Genomic DNA, 18,792 nt, shown 5'->3' with positions numbered 1-18,792 from the left:
CGGAGGAGGTCGATGACCTCCTCACTGAGGGCAGCAGGGGTAACTGGGGCAGGGTCTGAGGTGCCTGGGGCGAAGGAGATGCCCGCCTTGGTGTGCGAGCGGGCACGCGGCGAACGCTGAGGGGCTGCTGGAAGGGCGGAGCTGGTGCGCTGGGTGGCGGCTGTACCTGTTGTTGCGGTGGGCACGGATGTTGCCGCCACCACAAGGGAGCTCCCTTCCGAGGACGTGTCGGTGTCGCTGATGTCTCCACGTGTCCCCGTTGTGGAGCCCCCCTCGCCCTCCGTCTCACTGGTCAAATCAGAGTCCGTTGCATGGCCCTCCGGGGCCATGTGAGATGCAGCTCCCTTGTGCTCCAATGCCACTTCTCCTCCGCCAGATGATGCTAATGCACACATGAACAGGAAGAGCAGACAAAAAAAGGGGGGGGAAGAATGAAGACATGTTGAGTGCATGCATTGGCAATACAGTTGGCGGAGAGGACAGACACAGAAGCCCCCTGCACTACGCCGCGCACTTGGTGTACACTACTCAATCAGTGGGACATGGCCTACAAGCCTATGGACGACAACTGCACACATAGGTGACACAGGGCCATGGATAGCTGTACTTGGCACCCTACAGAGGTGGGGGGCGGGGGCACAGGGCCATGCCTTACGGAGGGGCCTAGCCTACAGAAATCGCCCTGGCCTAGGGATACCCACATCCCTCCTCCCCCACCCAGACACCTCTACTGCGCGCATAGTCAGCAGAATGAGAGTGTACTCACCCCCTTGTGTCTGCAGTGATGTCCTCACGTGCCCATCCAAATCTGGGTAGGCCACCGCCAGGATCCGAGACATCAGGGGGGTCAATTGACACGTGGCACCCCTCCTACGTTGGGAGGCCATCCCCAGCAGAGCCTCCGCTGTCTTTCTGCTCCCGCAGCGGATGTCCTCCCACCTCTTGCGGCAGTGGGTGCCCCGTCTGTTGTAGACCCCCAGGGTCCGGACGTCCTTGGCGATGGCACGCCAAATGTCGACTTTCTGATGGGCGCTGACCTATGTGACACGTACAGGGAGAGAAAATACAATATCAGAATTTTCTGCATGCTCCATGTGAGTGTCCCCCCATCCCACACTTGCCATGTGGCACATGCTCTCATCTGTCGTTTGATGCATGCCTCATACGCTCCCCTCCGCACCATCGTTCATTCACCCCACTCAACCCAGGCATTGCCCACAAAGCATGGTCCCAGTGTACTTACCTGTTGGTCTGGAGGACCGTAGAGTAGCGCATACTGGGGGAGGACCCCATCAACAAGTTTCTCCAATTCCTCAGATGTGAAGGCAGGGGCCCTTTCCCCAGTCGCAGCAGCCATTGTCTCTTCCAGACCGAGGTCACAGTACACTTGCAGTATAGGTCCTCTCCTGTGGATGATCAGGTCTCGAGTGATTAAGCAGATAGAAAATGGCGGTCACGCCCGCGGCGGTGCGTACCGCCACCGCCGGCGCACATCGTCATTGGCTCCTGTGACCCATAGGGTTCAATGTTAACCAATGCTGCTTTGCGCCGCGGTCTTCGACCGCCTACCGCCATGGTGTGCCACGCCAGCGCATTGACCTCACATCCCATTGTCACACTTCACAGGTCAGGCAGCCGCCATTTCAAGGGCCCACATGGCTTAATTTCTACTGCGTCACACAGGCCTAGGCGTTGCATTGCCACTCACACAAGCCATTCAATGCATAGCGAATTGTGTACTGTGCAAGCTGTGGTTACGTACCTGTGGGTTGCTTGACTCTGTGCTCCATGTTGTCCTTCCTAGGCACCGTCCGCTGGGACTTGCGAGGAGATGGAGGAATGTTCCCGTGTACAGACTGCTGGTGGACCTGTCGACAATGGAAGAAAGACATGTCATACTGACATACAGACTTGACCGAGCCACTATACAGGAACTGTGTGCCCAGCTGGAGCCAGACCTGATGTCCCCCATTCGCCAACCCACAGGGATTCCCCCTCTGGTGCAGGTGCTGTCAGTACTCCATTTTTTGGCAAGTGGATCATTCCAAACAACAGTGGCCATATCATCAGGGATGTCTCAGCCTATGTTTTCTAAGGTTTTGTCCAGAGTGTTGTCTGCCCTGATGAAATACATGCGGAGCTACATTGTTTTCCCTGAGGTGGGCGATTTGGCTACAGTGAAGGGTGATTTCTATGCCCTTGGACATATCCCCAACATCATTGGTGCCATTGATGGGACCCATGTGGCTTTGGTTCCCCCCAGTGAAAGTGAGCAGGTGTACAGGAACAGAAAAAGTTATCATTCGATGAATGTCCAGGTGGTCTGTTTGGCTGACCAGTACATCTCCCATGTAAATGCCAAGTTCCCTGGTTCAGTGCATGACGCGTACATCATGCGAAATAGCAGCATCCCTTATGTGATGGAACAGCTACAGAGACACCGTGTGTGGCTAATTGGTGACTCTGGTTACCCCAACCTGTCGTGGCTACTGACCCCAGTGATGAATCCCCGGACCAGGGCAGAGGAACGGTACAATGAGGCCCATTGGCGGACTAGGAGGGTGATCGAGCAGACCTTCGGCCTCCTGAAGGCCAGGTTTAGGTGCCTGCATATGACAGGTGGATCCCTAATGTACTCACCAAAGAAGGTGTGCCATATCATCGTGGCCTGCTGTATGCTTCACAACCTGGCTTTGCGACGCCAGGTGCCTTTCCTGCAGGAGGATGGTCCAGATGGTGGTGTTGTAGCAGCTTTGGAGCCTGTGGAGAGAGAAGAGGAGGAAGACGACAGGGACGACACAGACAACAGGGACACAGTGATACAACAGTATTTTCAGTAGCACACAGATACGAATCAACCCCGCCATTTTACATTTACTTAAAGTCTCCTGCCTCTCTACTGTCTGTGTTTCCCCCAGTTCCTGTTAACTGAGTTGTGACTTTCCCTTCCGTTTTCAGAGCTGTGGGCCCCACTGCGTGACCTCTGCTTTGTTTGCCCATGGACTACAGCTGTGTGACAGTGGTATGTTGTCATCACAATGTAACTGAACATTTTGGCACCGTTATGTCTAATACATTTGTTCAAAATACAAGCAGACTCCAGATTTTTTAAGTGCAATAAGTGATTTTATTAAAGTGCTAAATTTAGGGACATGATTGAAAAACGGTGATGGGTGATGGTTGAGTAATGTCCATGGCAGAGTCCAGTTTTCAGTCTCACAGGTGCATTGTCCATATGCCTGTGGAAGGATGGAGCAGGGGCAGTTTAAGTTTGGACAGGGTGACAATGTGGGACAGTGGGATGACATCAGGGGGTATCCTTTGCTGGCGGGGGTCTTGGCATCCTACTCTGTCTTCTTCTGAGATCTCAGGTACCGCTTGCGGGGTGGTTCTTCTTCTGCAGGAGGTGGGGTTCTGGTGGCCTGTCGTCGTGTGGGGGCCTCCTGTCCACTAGCGACGGCGGAGGTGGTAGCCTGGTCTGGGTCCATGCTAGTGACAGGGGCCTTTTGTGGTGCCACATGGTCCCGCAATGTGGTGACTATCTAGTTAAGAGCCACGACGATGGTCCCCATTGCAGAACTAATGTTTCTCAGTTCCTCTCTGAACCCCATGTACTGTTCCTCCTGCAGTACCTGGATCTCCTGGAACCTGGCCAGTACCGTAGCCATCGTCTCCTGGGAGCGGTGGTATGCTCCCATGATGGAGGAGAGGGCCTCTTGGAGAGTGGGTTCCCTGGGCCTGTCCCCCCCCTGTCGCACAGCAGCCCTCCCAGTTCCCCTGTATCCCTGGGCCTCTGTCCCCTGGACCGTGTGCCCACTACCACTGCCCCCAGGTCCCTGTTGTTGTTGGGGTGGTGGGTCAACCTGGGTGCCCTGTAGTGGTGGACACACCGCTGATTGACGTGTCCTGGAGACAGAGGCATGGGCCCGCTGGGTGGGAGCTGTGCTGGTGTTCCCAGAGGGGGTTAGGTCTGCTGTAGCCTGTGGCTGTCTGTGGGGAACCGACTGTCCCGAGGTCCCCGATGGGCCGGGCTGGTCATCTGGGTCCAGGGAGACAGAGCTGCTGTCATCACTGGGGGCCTCTTCTGGGGGTGGGATGGACATCTCTGGACCCTCCTGGGCGGTGTGGTGGCGTTCGGGTCCTGCAGGGGTATAAGAGTATGGTTATTGCTTCTGTGTGTGCCATTTCGTGTAATGGGTGGGTGGCCGTGTACCCCAGTGCTGGCATTCCCTTGTGGGGGCTTTTGTGACGGTGGCTTGTGGGGGAGATGGGTATGTGCAGTGGGCATGCTTTGGTGATGGGTGTCCATGCTTTGGGGACGCATGCAGGGCTAGGTTTTGGGATGGGTGGGTTGTGATGGTGAGCCATTTGCAAGGAGTTGGTGTGATGGGGGTGGGGGTGAGGGTGGGGGTATGATTTGGCATGCAGGTGGGGTGGGGGGAATGAAGTAGTGAAGATTTGACTTACCAGAGTCCATTCCTCCACCTACTCCTGCAAGGCCCTCAGGATGCAGGATGTGCAAGACTTCCTCCTCCCATGCTGTGAATTCTGGGGGAGTGGGTGGGGGCCCGCCACCAGTCTTCTGCACCGCGATGTTGTGCCTTGATACCATGGAACGCACCTTCCCCCGTAGGTCGTTCCACCGCTTCCTGATGTCGTCCCGATTTCGTGGATGCTGTCCCACAGCGTTGACCCTGTCCACTATTCTTTGCCATAGCTCCATCTTCCTGGCAATGGTGGTGTGCTGCACCTGTGTCCCGAAGAGCTGGGGCTCTACCCAAACTATTTCCTCCACCATGACCCTGAGTTCTGCGTCAGAGAACCTGGGGTGTCTTTGGGGTGCCATGGGGTGGTGTGGATGTGGTGAAGGGTGGTGTATGTGTTGTAGAGTGTGGTGAGTGTGATGGTGTATGGTGTTTTGTGCGTGGATATTGTGTGGGTGATGTTGTGATTTGCCTCTGTGTGATGGTCTACTCTATTCTGTGCTGTCTCTCTCTGTCCTTCAGTCGCAATTGTGGTCGTAAGGGTTTGTGGGTGATGTGGGTGTGTGTTTTATATTGTATTGGGTGTGTGGGAGTGGTGTGTGTATGTGTCTCAGGTGTGTTATATTTTGAATTGTCCAATGTGGTAGTGTTTTGTAAAGGTGTGTGTATTTTGACCGCGGCGGTGTGTACCGCCAATGGAATACCGCGGTTGAAAGACCGCTGCGGGGATTTGTGGGTCGGAATGGCATGGGCGTATTTCTGTTGGCGTGACGGTGGAGGTTTGGTCATCGCCAGTTTTTCGCTGGCCGTTGGTGTGGCGGAATTTTGTTGACGTCGGGTTTTTGGCGGTTTGCCAGTTGCGGGTCAGAATGACCGTGGCGGTTTACCGCGACCGCGGCGGTGTTATGGTGGTCTTCTGACCGGCGGTAAGCGCCTTTTACCGCCGAGGTCAGAATGACCCCCATAGTGTTGTGGGATACCCTATTGTCTCAGCCCCAGCTTGACAGATCACCCCATACCTTTCCATGCACAAATTTGGCAAAGGGTAGCACGTTTTTGGTTGCTAAAGTTATTATCAAAAGAAAAAAGGTGTTTCCTATGGAAATGCTGACCTAAATATAACTACCCAGTAGTGACTGCCACTGGGTAACATGTATATATATATATCTATATATATAGATATAGATATATATATATATGTATATTACCTACTGGCAGTTACCAGTAGGTAGTTATAATTGGGTGTGCTTTTCCATAGACAGAGCATTTTTTGGTTTGCTAATAACTTTGGCCCCATTTGATGAATCTTCACTAAATTTGAAAATAAAAGTTCATCTACCAGAGCTCCTTCCTGAAAAGGCATGGGGTGATCCAATTAAGCAAGGGCTGAGAAAAATAGGGGGTCCCAAAATGTAAAATACTTATGCATTTTCCATAGACTTCTTTAGATATGGCCACTGCAAAAACTACTGAACGGACTTACACCAAATTCGTCCGGAAGCTAGATCTTGGTCCGCAGATTGTGCTTTTGGTCATTTGGTGTAAATCTGTTTGAAAGTTTTTGATATTTTAAGGGTCACAAATAATTGTATGTGTGGACGGTGAAATTTAAGAATGCAGCCCTGTGACTGGTTGAGAGGCTCGTTTTTCCTGTGAGCCTTTGTGCTCTCGCGAGAGGCTCCAGCGAGTCTTGCGAGCACTCTGATTGACTGGCTGTTAGAAATTAAATGGCCGCCATTACTGCTTACTGTGAAAAATTTTAGATACTGTGAAAAAGGAATAAAAAAGCTATATAAGGGGCCAGCAAAAAGGTATGCTGTCTCCCTACGTTTAGAAAGGAGATGTCTAAGGGATAACTAATGTGAAGAAAATAAATGTATTTTGTTTTCAACTAATTTTTATGATCTCACAGGACTCTCGTGGGATTACGACCAGTAAAAAGGGGTAGATGAGTTATCAATACGCTCCATTAGTAGGAATGCATATTGTGGTCCTTGTTTTTGAGAGAAATTGTGTAAGAGATAAGTACTGCAATGAGTAGATTGGTAATTCTTACTTTTAAAGAAGTTACGATCTTCTGGGATTGTGAAAAGTAGTAAGGAATAAGTGATCTTTGAATACACTGTAGTATTCACCCTTGCTACTGTGGGAAAGAGTGTTACTGGAGATGAAGTTTAATATTTACGCCCATTGGCTTGGTAAGAGTTGTGAGTAAAGCACAGACTCTTCTCGCACCCTACTATGAACACCCATTATCAAAGAGAGGGGTGTTAGCAGGGAGGACAGTCTTCGGACAGAACATACTATGCACACCTGTCATCCAAGAGAGAAGTCTCAGCGTAGAGGCCAGTCTCTCTTCACACAGCCTACTAAGCACACCCATCATCTGACAGAGAGGTCTGAAAGGACCTCTATGCGCACACCTTACTATGCTAATCCATCATCTGAGAGACAGGTCTGACAGGAGAGGCCAGCCCATGTACACTTCCTAATACTTACATCTGTCACCTGAGAGAGAGATCTGACAGGAGAGGCCAACTCTCTCCATACACAACGTGGGTCTTTTTCATAAATTGAAGTGATTTATTTTTTCCCACACTTATATAACTGAGTTCATTTAATTAAACTAAGCAAACTGTTACTATTCTGGTGTATATAAATGCAAAATACTACACCAGGATATATTGAGTGTAAATGCAAATTCCATTATTTAAGTGCAATCTTGTGAGAGGCTCACAAGAGCAAACCAGGAGACAATTCCCTCCTTGGACAGCACACGAGGGATAGCCTCCCTGGCTCTTGTGAGAACGCTTCCAAGAGGATCACAGGAGCAGCTGGCTATAAAGGGCTTCCCTGGCTCTTGTGAGAAGCTTGCTTGTGAATTTAGGGGAAAAAAAGAAAAAGGGAAACAGCACAAAACAACCTACATGATAATATTAGAGGGTAGATCTGTAAAGAGCTGTTTTAGTTAAAAAATGTTAGGCTCCCATGAGACTAACGACACCTTAAAAATGGATTTCTAATATCATGTATCCAGTGGTACATGAACAGAGCGAATACACATTTCCTACTGAAATACTGAATATTTATCTGTTTGACACCTTGTTATGTTACAAGAAAAAAGCATTCTATAATCAAAACAACATTTCAGCACATGTATTATGAAATCATTCTACCATATATACACACACCAAATAATTAGTTTACTTTAAAAAATCCTTGAAATTCACTGAACAATCAAAGATTCCATGCACAGCTTATGATCTCACATATGATGTCATGACATGTTCTATGTCATCATTTATGACATCACTGATGACACAACATCTGAATGGCATCATTGATGACATCACTAATGGAAATTGCATGTGGAAAAAGTTTTGGAACCTCCCCTTTTTTTTTCCACCCTAGCTTCTGACCCTGAAACTTTCCAGGAAGGAACTCAAGTGGATGAACATTTTTTGGAAAGTTTTGTGACAATTCATCAAATGATTGCAAACTTATTAACAAATCAAGAAAAGTTCTTTCTACGAAAACTCTGACTCATGTATTACTACACAGTTGCTACTGTCACTGTGTAATATATATATATATGTATATATATAGATAGATATATAGATAGATAGATAGATAGATAGATAGATAGATAGATAGATAGATAGATAGATAGATAGATAGATAGATAGATAGATAGATAGATAGATAGATATTCATACATATAGCTGCCTCCCGTCTCTTATGTCCCTCCTTCCATAAAGATCCAGGAAGAGACCACTGTCACTCCAACAATTAATTTCCTCTGTCATAATACATTTCAGCCACACCTGTTGGCCTTGCTCACATACAGCGCTGCACCATAACAAACCCTTTAAGTATACACCATGTGATTAGATCCTCATAAACATGAAAAATAGACTTATTTCTTCGTGGTTAAAATCACATTCTTGCAAGGGGAGCAATCCTATTAAATTATAAACAAATACAACATTGGAATTGTTCAGTGTGCATTTCCTGTAGTAGTACATACATTAGATAATGATGTATGCAACAACATTTAATTCACCATAATTAATCCTTTGCTCTCCTTCATAATGGGTAGAGGACTCGCTTTACATGTCTTTTCAATTTAAATCTTGTCTGTTCCTTGGCTTGTAGATGGTATGTGCCTTTGGCCCCACCACTACATGTCACACATCCTGTAGTCTAAGTGGGTAAATTATGTTCTTCTTGTTTAAACCTTCAGCACATTTGATTATACCAGACAATATTTTCTGTCTTTCATAACCAACCTTTTTATATAGCCCCTTTGTAACAGTGTGGGCAATCTATATCTAACATGATTCCACATTTGTCATCTTACTAAGCCATCATGTATAATCGGTGCTTGACTGAGCATTTCATTTATTGTTGTTTGTCCCCCTCCATCAGCTATGAACCTTGATAACATCAAATTTCTACACTGAATGTTGTATGTTGGCCAATATTATCCCCCTACAGAGGTACCATTCAATCCGTCACTTCAAAATACTTCAATCTTTACACCCTGCCTGTTAAAAGCCCTTCACTTATGCACTACCTGCCAAAACAGCTCATAATATGTTTTGCTTTGTTTATGCCTAACTTCTCAGAAATTTACAAGAACACATTAAGTTCCTCTTCCATATTTAATCCATTGGGATTTTTATTGTCCAACTTGATGATGTACTTGCTCTCTCTCTGTCTCAACTTGCATTCCATGTCTCCTCCCCAAAGGTGTGGAGGCTCTGCATCTATGAAAAAATACCTCAACTGCTCTAGGTTACTGCTATGCTTGTCATAGAAGTGGTGGGCCACTGGATAAGATCAGTCCTAATTAGTGATGTCCCTTAGATGTTGCAGTGCCTTTTGTGGGCCTGCAGCTTCGTACTGCCTATATATCTTAATTTGCATGTGCACACCAATACGTACACCACAAATTCTCAGGCAGGTATATGATCCCAGAACCTTAATAGGATTGTCAGAGAAGGGAGTCCTCATTGCCTCCATGTCCTGCCCATATTTGCACACCTTACATTTGTGACATCTTTAAAAGCCTCTTTTGGCTAGCCACATCATTTGTCTCCTATTTTCAGGACTACTCAGCACGAAAGTCTTTCATTGCATGAGCTTTCATATGTGTAATCTGAGGAGTCCCGGGTAATATGATACCCACTATCTGATCCATTTTTAACAGTGTCCAATATTTCCTAAAAAATATCTCTCAGCTCATTGTGTTCCATATTGCACTTCGTGATCATCCTTATTTTGGCTGTATCCACCTTTGTTGTTTGATTTCTTGTGAACATGTTGTATTTCCTCATCATTCCCTCCACTTTGGCCAGCACTGCATTGTGAGAAAGTAGCCTCTTTCTAGCCTTGTTACCCCCACTTTTGGCCTGTTTGTGAGTATAGGTCAGGGTGTTTTCACTGTCTCACTGGGATCCTGCTAGCCAGGGCCCAGTGCTTATAGTGAAAACTCTATGTTGTCAGTATGTTTGTTATGTGTCACTGGGACCCTGCTACCCAGGACCCCAGTGCTCATAAGTTTGCGGCCTATATGTATGTGTTCCCTGTGTGATGCCTAACTGTCTCACTGAGGCTCTGCTAACCAGAACCTCAGTGGTTATGCTCTCTCTGCTTTCCAAATTTGTCACTAACAGGCTAGTGACTAAATTTACCAATTCACATTGGCATACTGGTACACCCATATAATTCCCTAGTATATGGTACTGAGGTACCCAGGGTATTGGTTTTCCAGAAGATCCCTATGGGCTGCAGCATTTCTTTTGCCACCCATAGGGAGCTCTGACAATTCTTACACAGGCCTGCCACTGCAGCCTGCGTGAAATAACGTCCACGTTATTTCACAGCCATTTACCACTGCACTTAAGTAACTTATAAGTCACCTATATGTCTAACCTTCACCTGGTGAAGGTTGGGTGCAAAGTTAGTTAGTGTGTGGGCACCCTGGCACTAGCCAAGGTGCCCCCACATCGTTCAGGGCAAATTCCCCAGACTTTGTGAGTGCGGGGACACCATTACATGCGTGCACTATACATAGGTCACTACCTATGTATAGCGTCACAATGGTAACTCCGAACATGGCCATGTAACATGTCTAAGATCATGGAATTGTCACCCCAATGCCATTCTGGCATTGGGGGGACAATTCCATGATCCCCCGGGTGTCTAGCATAGTACCCGGGTACTGCCAAACTGCCATTCCGGGGTCTCCACTGCAGCTGCTGCTGCTGCCAACCCCTCAGACAGGTTTCTGCCCCCCTGGGGTCCAGGCAGCCCTGGCTCAGGAAGGCAGAACAAAGGACTTCCTCTGAGAGAGGGTGTAACACCCTCTCCCTTTGGAAATAGGTGTGAAGGCTGGGGAGGAGTAGCCTTCCCCAGCCTCTGGAAATGCTTTGATGGGCACAGATGGTGCCCATCTCTGCATAAGCCAGTCTACACCGGTTCAGGGATCCCCCAGCCCTGCTCTGGCGCGAAACTGGACAAAGGAAAGGGGAGTGACCACTCCCCTGACCTGCACCTCCCAGGGGAGGTGCCCAGAGCTCCTCCAGTGTGTCCCATGCCTCTGCCATCTTGGAAGCAGAGGTGTCTGTGGCACACTGGACTGCTCTGAGTGGCCAGTGCTAGCAGGTGACGTCAGAGGCTCCTTCTGATAGGCTCTTACCTCTCTTGGTAGCCAATACTCCTTCCTAGGTAGCCAAACCTCCTTTTCTGGCTATTTAAGGTCTCTGCTTTGGGGATCTCAACAGATAATGAATGCAAGAGCTCATCAGAGTTCCTCTGCATCTCCCTCTTCACCTTCTGCCAAAGGATCGACCGCTGACTGCTTAGGACGCCTGCAAAACTGCAACAAAGTAGCAAGATGACTACTAGCAACCTTGTATCGCTTCATCCTGCCGGCTTTCTCGACTGTTTCCAGGTGGTGCATGCTCTGGGGGTAGCCTGCCTCCTCTCTGCACTAGGAGCTCTGAAGAAATCTCCTGTGGGTCGACGGAATCTTCCCCCTGCAACCGTAGGCAACAAAAGACTGCATCACTGGTCCTCTGGTCCCCTCCCAGCACGACGAGCGTGGTCCCTGGAAATCAGCAACTCTGTCCAAGGGACTCCCATAGTCCAGTGACTCTTCAGTCCAAGTTTGGTGGAGGTAAGTCCTTGCCTCCCCACGCTAGACTGCATTGCTGGGTACCGCGTGAGTTGCAGCCGCTCCGGCTCCTGTGCACTCTTCCAGGATTTCCTTCATGTACAGCCAAGCCTGGGTCTCCGACACTCTAACCTGCTGTGCACAACCTTCTGAGTTGTCCTCCGGCATCGTGGGACTCCCTTTTGTGACTTCGGGTGGACTCCGGTTCACTTTTCTTCTAAGTGCTTGTTCAGGTACTTCTGCAGGTGCTGCCTGCTTCTGTGAGGGCTCCCTACATTGTTGGGCGCCCCCTCTGTCTCCTCATCCAAGTGGCAACATCCTGGTCCCTCCTGGGCTACAGCAGCATCCAAAAACCCTAACCGCGACCCTTGCAGCTAGCAAGGCTTGTTTGCAGTCTTTCTGTGTGGGAACACCTCTGCGTGTGGGACATCCATCTTCCAAAGGGGAAGTTCCTAGTCCTCTTCTTTCTTGCAGAACTCCAAGCTTCTTCCAACAGGTGGCAGCTTCCTTGCACCCTCAGCTGGCATTTCCTGGGGTCCTGCCCACTCTTGACACTGTCGCGACTATTGGACTTGGTCCCCTCGTCTTACAGGTACTCAGGTCTGGAAATCTACTGTTGTTGCAATGCTGGTGTTTGTTCTTCCTGCGGAATCCCCCTATCACGACTTCTGTGCTCTCTGGGGGTGGTAGGTGCACTTTACACCTAACTGTCAGGGTCTTGGGGTGGGCTATTTTTCTAACCCTCACTGTTTTCTTACAGTCCCAGCGACCCTCTACAAGCTCACATAGGTTTGGGGTCCATTCGTGGTTCGCATTCCACTTTTCGAGTATATGGTTTGTGTTGCCCCTATACCTATGTGCTCCTATTGCAACCTATTGAGATTCTACACTGTTTGCATTACTTTTCTTGCTATTAATTACCTAATTTTGGTTTGTGTACATATATCTTCTGTATATAACTTATCCTCATACTGAGGGTACTCACTGATATACTTTTGGCATATTGTCATAAGAATAAAGTACCTTTATTTTTAGTATTTCTGTGTATTGTGTTTTCTTATGATATTGTGCATATGACACTAGTGGTATAGTAGGAGCTTAACATGTCTCCTAGTTCAGCCTAAGCTGCTTTGGCATAGCTACCTTCTATCAGTCTAAGCTGCTAGAAACACCTCTTCTACACTAATAAGGGATAACTGGACCTGGCACAGAGTGTAAGTTGGGATTTTTACTGTCCAACTTGATGATGTACTTGCTCTCTCTCTGTCTCAACTTGCATTCCATGTCTCCTCCCCAAAGGTGTGGAGGCTCTGCATCTATGAAAAAATACCTCAACTGCTCTAGGTTACTGTTATGCTTGTCATAGAAGTGGTGGGCCACTGGATAAGATCAGTCCTAATTAGTGATGTCCCTTAGATGTTGCAGTGCCTTTGTGGGCCTGCAGCTTTGTACTGCCTACATATCTTAATTTGCATGTGCACACCAATACGTACACCACAAATTCTCAGGCAGGTATATCATCCCAGAACCTTTATAGGATTGTCAGAGAAGGGAGTCCTCATTGCCTCCATGTCCTGCCCATATTTGCACACCTTACATTTGTGACATCTGTAAAAGCCTCTTTTGGATAGTCATATCATGTATGTCCTATTGTCAGGACTACTCAGCACCAAAGAGTCTTTCATTGCATGAGCTCTCCTATATGTAATCTGAGGAGTCCTGGGCAATATTGGACACACTATCTGATCCATTCTGAACAGTGTCCAATATTTCCTAAAAAATATCTCTCAGCTCATTGTGTTCCACATTGCACTTCGTGATCATCCTTACTTTGGCTGTATCCACTTTTGTTTTTTGCTTTCTTGTGAACGTGTTGTATTTCCTCATCATTCCCTCCACTTTGGCCAGCCCTGCATTGACTATCTTCCTAGGGTACCCCCTCTGTGAGAAACGTAATGATGTCCCCTTCTTACTTTTCTCCCATTCGTCCTCCAAACTGGTATTCCTTTTTACTCTTAACAATTCCCCATACAGGATGCTGCGTATCGGTTAGACACAAACACCTGTAAATCCAAAAATTGTACGTGCTCTGTACTGATGTGTTCTGTGAAGTGCAAATTCATTTCATTGTGATGAACTACCTGGACAAACTCTTGTGGTGACTGTACTGTACTATGCCAAACCACAAACATATAATCGATAAATCTCAACCAGCACACAATCTTTGTGGTCCCCTCCGAGCACCTGCTCCTACCAGCAGCCCATATGCAAACATGCATTGCTGGGGGTGAGGCAGGTGCCCATTGGCACCACATGCACTTGTTTGTAAACATTCCTGGCAAAGAGAAGGAAATTATTATTTAGACACCACTTGATCTGATCAAGTAACATCATTGTTTGTTTGAGTAATCCTAGAGAGTGACCTCTCAAGAGATACTCCACGGTCCTTAGTCCATCCTCATGATTGAAGCTTGTACACAATGATGTTACATCCAGCGTCAACAAAATACAATAACAGTTCCCCAGTGTCCTTTACAAAAGAAGGTAGACTACGAACATGTTCTTGAAAAAAGTAGTCTACAAATTTTAAGGTGTTCTCGAATAGGCAATTGATTGCTGAAATAATGGGCCTCACTGGTGGTTGCTGTGCAGTTTTATGAATCTTAGGTATTAAATATAAAATCGGAAATTGAGGACGGTCTATTCTCAAAAAGAGATATTACTCCTGGTTCAATAAGCCATTATTCCTCCATTCCATCAGTTCACAGTGATACTGTGCTTTTATCTTCATCTATTCTGACCGATCACTCAGAACATAACATCCAGGTTCCTGCAATTGTCAGTGGGCCTTCTTGTTGCACACGCTCAATGGCCATATTACGATATTTACTCCTTTATCTACATTTCGTATCACAACATCACTATTGAAAGTCAATTTCTTCATTAATGCATTATATTGCTGGGTATTCTTGCTCCAATTGTTTTTACCAGTTTTCCAGTTTCTCCTAAACGTAACTTTAGGGTTTCAAGCTCTTCTGTGACCGTTTTAGTAAACACATCAATGGAATCTCTGGGTAGAACTGGCAAGAATGTGGAGGTTGGTTTGAATAGTGTCTTCTCCGAGTCCCATACTTGTAAATTTATGGCCTCTATTATTTTCTCATCTCTAGATGGCTCTTCTATACCTAGGGTCTCATTCTCCAATTCATGTAGCTCTTTCAACAACTGTAAGTCTGATACCTTCAATCCTTTCTGGTTCACATAATTGCTCAAAAACTGTGAGTCCCCTATTGACTTCTTAGTTTTATGCAAATGAGATTTTGGTAACTTCACCTTCCTTATAAACTTGTACAAATCTATAAAGGTCTCACAATAATCCTTTTCACTTTGTTGCAAAATGATGGACCCAATGATAACATTTTTCTTTCCTCATCAGTCAATTCCATATCTGATAGATCTATCACTGTCATCCTGCTTTGATTATTTATTTCCTCTTCCATTATATCTCTTTTTGTGTCTTTTGTCTCCCTATGTCGCTTTCTGCGAATTCTTCTCTTCTTATTCTACCTTTGTCTTCTTGAAACGTTTGTGGTCTTGGCCTCAGAGACTGCAGTCTGTTGTTCCTTAAAAAATACAGCTCATCCATGAAGGAAGGAGCATCTCCTACTTCATTTCCTCTGACTCTCATTCTCCTGTCTTCTGAATCTGTTTCCAACTTGGAGCTTGGTTCAGAGCCTGTCTCCATTGCCTTAGCCGCTTGCATTTTTCTGTTGGATTAGGTGACTTTCTGTTTAAGCGTGGTGTCAAAAAGTTTGGCGAAGGTAAATACCTGGCCAAACTCGTAATCCACCTTATTTCATTTAAAAATTGTTAGCCTTTCTTGTTTTGATTGTCTCCTCCTGGTTTTTTAATCTCCTTTTCATTTCTTCCCGATATTTGGTTATTTCATCCTGCGGACTATGCTTGCTTAGCTCCCCATTCAGAACTTCTATCTTTCCCTGCAGTTCCTTAAGATCCATATCCACATATTTTATTATAATTTCCATTAATCGTTTTGACCCTGCAATGTTGCTATCTGCCCATTCTATATACAGTTTAAATGAAGCAGTTGTATTATTCAATTTGTCATGCACATGCCCTATTGAAAGGGTGAAAATGGCAGATAAATCCGATAAGTGTCTTAAGCCTTATTATTGCACAACTGTGTTAATAACTCTGGGCAAAGACAAATAATGTGGTCAAGAGTTTCTGCCTTTTAGCCACACAAACAACATTCCATGTCCCCTCAAACTTTATCAGTGATATTCAAAGTAATCTGGATTTCATATATTTCCTTTTTTGTGTGGCTTCCAAAAGTGAGACAAAATATTGCTGTTTTACTGAAGAATAGGTGTTATATACTAGGTCTGAGTATTTCTATTCCATCAAACATCAAAATTATAATACCATTCTCTCTTTCTCTCAGTCATTATTTCACAAAGTTTTTCTTTATAAGATGACATTGCAGCAAATTGTTTTCCTTGATTGCCTTGTCAGTAAATGTTAAATTTAATTCCAACGTTTATGCAAATTTATTTTTGGTTCCTAGCTAATTAGGTGCTTTAATGTGGTTGGACTTGAGTTAATGCAGTCGTTGATATACTTTAATGTTGCAGCAAAATTAATAATAAATAATGATTTTATATTCAATTCCAGTCTTTATTTACAGTGTGGAGTCGATGTTTGAAGATTTACTAACATATTTTTCATACATATTTTATCTACTTCAACTGTTTGTTGGTGGTGAATACTAGAGAAGTGTACAGTAGCAGAGGTGTTAATTGCATGGTTACCTTTACCCTACATACAACCTATAATCTTAACCCCTGCCTAAACCTAATACCTCTACCCGTAACTATACATCCTAGTACCTCTACCTTGCCTATACATTGTCTTCTTTTCTTCTAATGTGTTTTTTTGCCATGTTTGATTCCCCTTTGTAAGAAATTGGATTATTGATGGGGGAGAGTGACTACCCATTTCAAGAAATAATCACAACTTTTGTCCGGGTGAACCCTTAAAGTCACTAAATTCACCTGAGCTCAAAACCCTAGTAGCTGTGACACAGATCAGACATGTTTAACTTAGAGCAATGTGTAAATAATTTATGCAATTCCAAAATAGCAATAGGGTCAAAATACAAAAAAATCCTATATTGAATTAGTAAAAGGGAGTACAATTTAGTGAACAAAATGACACCAAAATGACAACCATCCAATAAGTGGAACCAAAAATATGAATTTTTAAACTCTTACGTAGGAATAGCCCCAACAAGCACAAAGCACCATTGATAGTCACTAGTTGCTTTATGCCGGGACCTAGTGCAATTTGAAGTTGACCACTATGGAGCGTGGGTCGGATATACCAACCAGGTTCACCTGTTGAAAGATTTTAGCTTCTGACTCTGGGCCTGATTTAGATCTTGGAGGATGGAACACTCCGTCAGAAATGTGATGGATAACCCACCCACCAACCATATTACGATCCCCATAGGATATAATGGGATTGTAACACAGCAGACGGGATATCCGTCAACTTTGTTGCAGGATATTCCCCTCTGGCAAGATTTAAATCAGGCCCTTGGTCCTCTAAGTCCCAATCCACAGGAGAAGTATGCTCCTATATCCCAGGACCTGAGGGGCGGCAGACAGAGACTCACAGGGTGTCAGGGAGAGGCCTACAGCAGGATTCAGTCCAGTTCCAATTTCCAATGGGCAGATGGGCAGTTGCAAGGAAAGGCCTCTTGTAACTTGTTGCTTCCCTGTGGATTTAACAGGAGGCCAGCCTTCTGACCCCTGAAGTCCACGTCTTTGTCCTGGGTACAAAACAGAGTAGGACCTGTTCTTCAGTGCTCCTCTCAGGGAACAAATAACAGGTCCAGTCCCCTTCTTTTCTTCCTCAGGTCAGGGAGTGTTCTGACGTAGATGCCTGGAAACACCATATTTATGCTTGTTATACGTCAGTGGGTGGGAATGGCTCCTGGGCATGCTCTACAATAAGGTAAAAGTCCTGGGCCAATCGTTTTCACTTCGGACATTTTCAAGATGGTGAAAGTCTTCACAAACACTCAGCTTGGGCTTTGAGGGCTGGGGATGTGTGTGGGGCAGAGTACTATTGTAATCCTAGTGTCCTTCCATGTCTAACAATAAGTCCAGTTTGAAGCAGCCACTGTACCTACAATCAGCCCAGATACAGAGGTCTGGTACAACGAAAGTAGGGTCTTCCAGCAACCAGATAGTGGATACACAAAAAAAGCTTTGGCATCTTGCATCCCTTTCTTTCAAGTGCACCCACTGTGCTATATATAAAATCCATAGCTAGAGGTCTGGAGGGACAAAGGATGCCCTTCAGCAATCAAACAATGGATACACAACAATTATTTAAGCATCCTGTCCTTTGACTTTCAAGTATGTTCCAACGTATAATTTGTAAACTCAGAAAATGTGTCAAGCAAGCTGTGTCACTCAAGCAGGATTTTCCACTGTAATACCAAAAGGGAGGTTCAGGGGAGTCATCTCTGCCCATTCAGATCAGCCTATTGTTTGCTCCTGGGAGGCATTTCACACCTATTCAAATGGTAATCCCTTGCTGGGAGACGTTTTAGAGCAAATGCAAATTAGTTTCCAGCAACTTCAGTAAGCGAAAAAGTATCTTTCCAAAAGTTACTTTTCATTAATATCTATTAAAATCTGACTTCACCATTGAATTGGAATCGGAACAACAATTAAAATATTGTTGTTAAGTTATTAGTTTCATCGCTGAGGTATAATATTAGGTTTTTTTATTTGTACTCTGGTTTCTAGGTAGGACAGATAGGCCTGACACAGTGAAAAATAGGTTTTGGGTACTGGTCATTGTATAACCATATTAACATTAACGGCCTGATTTAGATCTCAGTGGATAGAATACTCAATCACAAATGTGATGGATATCCCGTCTGCTGTATTATGATTCCCATAGGATATAATTGGATCATAATACAGCAGACAGGATATCCGTCACATTTGTGGCAGTGTACTCCCCTCCTTCAAGATCCAGATCAGGCGCTGAATTTCTACATGTACTTCTTTTAAATACCAAGCAACCTGC

Source organism: Pleurodeles waltl, chromosome 10 (assembly GCF_031143425.1).
Source record: "Pleurodeles waltl isolate 20211129_DDA chromosome 10, aPleWal1.hap1.20221129, whole genome shotgun sequence".
Classification (NCBI taxonomy): Eukaryota; Metazoa; Chordata; class Amphibia; order Caudata; family Salamandridae; genus Pleurodeles; species Pleurodeles waltl.
This window is presented reverse-complemented; position numbering follows the sequence as displayed.